This window comes from Vulpes lagopus, chromosome 6 (genome assembly GCF_018345385.1).
Source record: "Vulpes lagopus strain Blue_001 chromosome 6, ASM1834538v1, whole genome shotgun sequence".
NCBI lineage: Eukaryota > Metazoa > Chordata > Mammalia > Carnivora > Canidae > Vulpes > Vulpes lagopus.
This window is the reverse complement of record NC_054829.1, coordinates 2861817-2868717: the sequence shown is the minus strand read 5'-3', so window position 1 is coordinate 2868717 and position 6901 is coordinate 2861817. Positions and strand designations below refer to the sequence as shown.

The window sequence follows — 6901 nt, the reverse complement described above, 5'->3', positions numbered from 1 at the left end:
GTGTTTCAGAGATCATCTCTGGCTGTCAGGGGTGACTAGGGGATGGAGTCCCGGAGGGAAGGGGGCAGCCTGCATCCTCCGCGTGGCTCCCCTGAGCCTGGCCCCCATGGTGGCCCCCATGGCAGTGACCTGTCCCCAGGACTGTGTTGACAGACCCCTGCCACACACATACCTGCCAGGCCCACCAGCCTCTGCAGTGTCTCAAGGGGAATTTAGCTGGTCCATGCTCTCTCACCCAGTGTCCTGTGGGGAAGGGGACGGTCACTCCTGCTGTCTGCTGTCACTGCCGCAGATAGGGGTGGGCCCTCAGAATGCTGGAAGCCTGGAAGGCAGACAGGAACGCTCCTCCTCTGAGGGTGTAAATGCCTGGGTGCTGCCCGAGGACAGCCTGAGAGTGGCATCTGCCAGCCGCCAGGTACCTGGGAAGCCGGAGCCAGGCTCAGTGCTTATTTCCCTGCCATATGTTTATGCTCTAATTCGGTTTTATTTGGGTGTCCCAGGCTGACCCCACGACCAAGTCATCCCTGCTGCGTGGGAGGCTCCTTGCCGGGCTGGGATCCCGGACACATGGGGGTACAGAGGAGACCTCATGGAGCTGATTTTATTCCTGACAGTATTTAAATGAAGAGTGAGGTGGCCTGGGCTGGAAAGGGCCTGGGTGCTCTTCCCTCCCTGAGTCCTGCCCTGCTGACAGACCCTGGCTCAGCTCTCTCCTCTGTTAACTGCACAACAGGGACCTGACCAACTGGGGGTCTGTGGGATGGGAAGCCTTGGGGCAGCCTTCCTACCGTCACCTAGCAAAGTCAGCTGGTGCTGGGCTGGACGGGGAGGCTCTCCCATCCTCTCCCTGAGAATGAGGGATGCAAACAAAAACCGGACAGAAATGCCAGGCAGGCTCTGTGGGATGTATCCTCTGTTTCCTTCCTCCCAATTCCTCTTTGTTAATCACCTCTGCTGAAACAGCTTTATTGGGATAGAATTCATGCACCATACAATTTACCCACTTAAACTGTACAATTCAATAGGTTTCAGTCTATGCAGAGCTGTGCAATCATCACCACCATCTACTTTAGAACATTTCATCACCTCAAAAAGCAACGCTGTACTCAGTAGCAGTCACTTCCTATTGCCCGACTCCCCCAGCCCCTGGCAACCAACCACTAATCTACTTTCTCTCTCAACATTTTCCTGTTCTGGACATTTCCTATAGATGCAATCATATACAACGTGGTCTCATGTGACTGGCTTCTTTCACTTAGCATAATGTTTTTCAAAGATCATCCGTGACCCATGTTTTCTCCTGTGTTAGAGCTTCTTTCCTTTTTTATGAGTGATATTCCTTTGTATGGATAGATCACATTGTGTTTATCCATTCATTGGTTGATGGACATCGTTTCTTTCTCTTTCTTTTTTTTTTTTAGAGATTTATTTGAGAGAGAGAGAGAGAGAGAGCCCAAGCAGAGGGGGAGAGGCGGAGGGGGAGGGAGAAAATCTCCAGCAGGCTCCCTACTGATCGTGGAGCCTGAAGTGGGCTTGATCGTAGGACCCTGAGATCATGACCTGAGCCAAAACCAAAAGTCAGATGCTTACCCGAATGAGCCATTCAGGTGCCCCTAAACATGTTTTTTTTTTTTTTTTTAAACATGGTTTTATTTTGTACAGAGTGGAGGGGGTTCAATCCCTCTTGGCAGCTGCTTTCCTTGCGGCTGCCAGGATGTTGCTCAGGTCATCTTTGGCCTCTTGGCACAGATGTGTGCTCCATAGTTTTTTGTGATGATCTTGAGGGCCTGCTTGTCCTTGGAGACCTTGAGCAGTGTCATGGCACACTGCTCACACAGGGCGAGGCCACACATTTCTTGGATCATGTCCTGCAGTCTTGGTGCGCTTGGTGAGGCGCCCACTGTGGCCATGACGTGTCTGCTTGCTCGTGTTCTTGGTTGCCTCGTGACCCTTGCTGGGGCCCATGGCCATGGGGTAGCACAGGCCACGCGGCTGCTGCTCCTCCGTGGCTGCCAAGAGGGACATGATGGATTGTTTCTGTTTGGCTACTGTAAGTAATACTGCTATGAACATTTATGTACAGGTGTTTGTGCAAACAAGTATTTTAGATTCTTTTGGTTAGACATCTAAGAGTGGGAATACTGGGTCATATAGTAACTCTCTATTTTTTTTTGAAAAAAGACTATCCATTTGAAAGGGAGGGATAGGGAGAGCATGAGCGGTGTAGGGAGACGGGGGAAGGGAGAAGCAGTTTCCTCGCGGAGCAGGGAGCCTGATGTGGGGGCTCGATCCCAGGAGATCCCAGGACCCCAGGATCATGACCCGAGCCCAAGGCAGACGCCCAACCGACTGAGCCACCCAGGCGCCCCTATATTCAAGTTTTTGAGGAACTGCCAGACTTTTCCAAAGTGGCTGCACCATTTCACATCCCCAGCCACGGTGTATGAGGGTCTAATCTCTCCGCATCCTCACTAACACTGGCTGTTATCTTTTTTTTTTTTATTCTAGCCGTCCTAGTGGGTATGAAGTGGCATCTCATTGTGGTTTTGATTTGCATTTCCCTGATGACTGATGCTGAGCATCTTTTCATGCACTTATTGGCCATTTGTAGATCTTCTTTGGAGATATGTCTATTCAGATACTTCACCCACTTTAAAATTGGGTTATTCATCTTTTTATAATTGAGTTGTGAGAGGTCTTTCTATATTGCAGATAAAGTCTCTTACTGGGCATAATTTGCAAATATTGTCTCCCATTGTGTGGGCTGTCTTTTCACTTTCTTTTCTTTTTATTTTTAAAAAAAATTTTTAATTAAAATTTTTAAAAATTTTTTTGTCTTTTCACTTTCTTGATGGTATTGTTTACAACACAAAAATTTTGAATTTTGATGAAATCTGATTTATTGACTTTTGTTCCTTGTGCTTTCAGAATGTACTTAAGAAGCCTTTGTCTAACTTGAGATCACCAATTGCTCCTGTGTTTTCTCCTATGAGTTTCATAGTTTTAGCTGTTACAATTAGATCTATAATTCATTTTGAGTTATTTTTTGAGTTATTAACACATTAAATAACAAGATCTGGCAATGGGTCTAATATCTCTTGTGGTTTGGGAGATGAGTGCACATGCTATTCTGAGATCTTTCCAACAATTGTAGCGTGATGAGACAGTATCATGAATTCTATGAGTGACAGAGTCGCAGCCATTGCTAATACCACCTACATTCGTAATTGAAGAAAATGCTGGATTTCAGTTAAAGGTTCATAAAGCTATAATTATCCTCCCAGATTCACGGTCCCCCTGTATTCTATCCACAGCTTGCAGGTGAAAAACTTCTGGGATGGCTAAAATTCCTGCAAGTTCCAGTTTCTGAATAGTCTTAGGGGCTCAAACCCTCCCAGGACTGGCTTCTGGGCTGTTTCTGCACCCCAGCCACCGTTCCCTTTGTCCTCTGCCTGGCTCCAGATGCGGGGAAGCTATCCCTTGCCCAGCAGAATTTTCTGACAAAGTGAGACTGCAGAGCTGTGTGGCTGAGACGTGCGGGCCCTTCCACTGGCCAGATTACTTCATCCCTAGGTGCCTCAGTTTGCTTACCTGCAAGGCATGGGTGAACAGTCAGGAGTGAGTTCACCAGACAGATTATTGGGCTGACTGAATGAGCTCAGGATTTCAAGGCTGAGAGCAGAATGGGCACACAGGTACATCCCAAAGATACCAGCTATTATCGTTAAGTCTTTCACAGGAGAGCGGAGGGTGCCATTTCCTCTGCCTACATATTCTTTCCCTTGTTCTGCACCAGGTTAATGTCTAATTATTTGTAGCAGTCAGGAGTTTTTGAGTCTTTTTTTTAAGGTTTTATTTATTTGAGAGAGAGTGAGAGATAAAGAGCATGAGAGAGAGAGAGAGAGAGAACAAGCAGGAAGGAGGGGCAGAGGCAGAGGGAGAAGCAGACTCCTTGCTGAGCAGAGAGCCCAAGGTAGGATTTGATTCCAGGACCCTGGGATCATGACCTGAGCAGAAGGCAGACACCTAACTGACTGAGCCACCCAGGTGCCCCAGGAGTCTTTGAATCCTAACAAAAATTCAAATTGCTCCATCTATAAGGCTAGGATTTCAGGTCTGGTTTATAGGGTGTGGGGAGAGATCTAAACATCCCATCAGGCCTCAGCCCTCTCTTTCCACAGGTCAGGTAGGGGCTGGAGAAGCGAGGCCCCCTCTCTCAGGTGCCTGGGCCACATACAACATAGACCCTGGGACCTTGAGCAAATCCCCCAGTACCTGGCCCTGCCCCAGAAGCTCCAGGCTTTTCTGATCTTCAGAGGGAGGTTCTGTCCTAAGAGTTTCTGAAAAAGTTCCAGAAAGGGCCTTGATTGGCCTGGCTTGGTCATGTGCCAATGCTTGAGCCAATCACTGAAGCCAGGGGCTGGGGGGGGGGGGGCGATTAGCTGGGTCTGGGTCACAGGCTTGTCAGGCCCCAAGCCAAATTCCTGCAGAATGATGCCTGGCTGAGGAAATTCAAAGGCCTTCTCCTCTTGTAGGGTATGTAGCAAGTCTTGGTCAGACCTCACTTGTTTCAGGAATCCTTCCTTCACTGGGACTGGCTCTGGGTCTGTGCACCAACAGTAACTGTATCCCCTACCGCTCACTTCTCACTCAACAATTACTTAGTGAGCACCTACTATGCACCAGTTTGAAGGAGGGTATGGGGACTGCAAAGGGCACTGGGAGGGAGTGGTCTGTGAGGGAGAACTCGGGATCCTGAGATCTAGAAATGTTAGGGAGTTTCCAGAAAGCGGAGTGGTGGACTCAGGTGCTGCTGTGGAGCTCAGTGAAACCATTAACTGACCACTGGATTGGGTCGCCTGAAGGTTGTGGGTTTGTGGGTGACCTTAGCAAGAATTAAGAGTGGGGACACAGCCCTGCGAGGGCAGCAAGAGGAAAGACAGGGAAGGAAGAAAGGGAGTGGAGGGTTTAGGTTTCTGTGGGGGAAAGAGAAAGGAAAGGGGAAGGAGGAGGTAAAGGGGGCTTGGGAGCAAGGGACCATTTTCACCTTTCTTTGGAAAGTGCTGACCCAGGGGAAAGAGAGAGTTTGATGGTACAGGAGGCCAGCAAGGGGAGGGCAGTGGGAAGTGGGTGCCTGAGACCAAGATCAGAATGGGAGAGCCTGAAGTGGAGGGGAATGGGTGCCAGGTGGGGACCTGTGTCAGTTCAGGGCCTGAAGTTCAGAAAGATCCCATTCCCATTTGATGGCTTCAGCTTAGCTGGCAGTGAGGGCAGGAGGGACTGTGGGAGGTGTGAGGAAAGGAGGGAATATCTTAGTCTCAGAGTGGGAGAGAGTGTCACTGAAAAACACCGTAGGGCTGCTGACACTGCTGTGGAGTGCCAGTTTGAAGTCTGAGGTCACCAGTTCCCAATCTGAAGGGTTATGTGTGGACACCCCAGCAGCTCCCTGCTGTCCTAAACAATAGGTGCAGGAAGGGGGTTTTCCAAAAGGTTGGAGGGTGTTCTGTGGTGGAAGACGATTGGGGCTGGGGGAGATGTACTCTATAAAAATTCACTAGGCCAGGAAGTGGTTATTATTGTCGGTGTTTTATGAATGAGGAAGCTGGGGGGCCGGTATGCTATCCATGTGGCTTTGGGGGTCAAACTAGGAAGGGGCCTGACACACGTCAAAATAACTTAAGGTGTTACTCTTTGTTGAAAAAAAGTGAATGGTTGGATAGCCCAGTGATGTAACCACAGTCATAACCCAGCCAGGAAGTAGCCCCAACTTTGGGGTTTGGTGGGTGGTGCTCATGACCCTGTGTCATGCCATCCCTGCTGCCCTAATAAATGACTCAGTATTACCTGTGCGCTGTCATGGGCTAATCATTCCGAGGTCTGGTGGTAGAATTTCATAGACACCAAGGGAGCAGGGAGTCCCAGGCCCAGAATGCCAGTCTGGTTCCTAACCCTGGGCTTTGCTGACTGCACCCCACCCAGGCCGCCTGGTGGGGGCTGGGAGAGCATCCTAAAGGCACACATCAGTGCGGCCTGGGGCTCTCCAACGAGGGGCATCCTTTTAAGGGGAGGCCAGAAGACACGACCCCAAACTTGGTGGAGGTGCTGGGGGCAGGGGTCCTCCATCTAATGGGCTCCCAGCCCGTTTCTTAAAGGCCATTTAGGCCGAAGTGAATGTGGCTACTTCATTTAAGTTAATAATGATGGTTCGTGCTGCTTACTAAAATGTGTTAGAGAGGTTATTTATTCAGGTTTGAAAAACATAAAACTCCAGATTTCTCTCCCCATTGCTATTTATATCTGGAGCTGGTGTAAACTGTCCCCCTATGAAGCTCAGGTTTGAAGTAACTTAAAAGAAAAATAGCTGTCCGTTGAATTAGAAAAAAAAAAAATCATTTACAGACATTCTCTTGCCTCCTAATTATGCAGGATCAGCGCGATGTTCTGCGGAGGCTGGTGGTGGAGGTGGGAGTGCCGCGGACCCGGGGGGGTCCCACGCTCCCCCCCCTCCCATGCACCCCTCCCCCGGGCCGGCCGGGGACCGCACTCCGGGCAGGGAGGTCTCGGGCTGGCCCCGGGTGCCCGGCAGGACAGGGGGGAGGCAGGGCACGCAGCAGATCCGGAAAAGTGGTTCTTGCCCGGGAGGAAGTTGACCCTCCTCCCCGACCCAGGGCTTGGGATGAAAATAGCTGCTTCCTCTTTACCCTTCCTGGCCCCAGCCCATCTCTGCAAGTGCCCCCTCGCTGGGGCCGGAGCGGCCGGCGGGGAAGGCGGGGGACCCCCGGCACCTCGGGCCGCTGCGGCCACTTGCAGCCTCCCCCCGCCCCAATAGCGGGGCCCGCCACAGACCTCCCCCTCCTCCCCGAGCCCCCACCCTGCGTCCTTTCCCTCCGGGGGACACCGT

General features: G+C 50.7%; 1 pseudogene; it reads right to left on the bottom strand.

The window, feature by feature from the left end:
- Positions 1-1674: 1674 nt before the first annotated feature.
- LOC121493339 lies at positions 1675-2025 on the bottom strand (annotated as a pseudogene).
- Positions 2026-6901: the final 4876 nt, after the last annotated feature.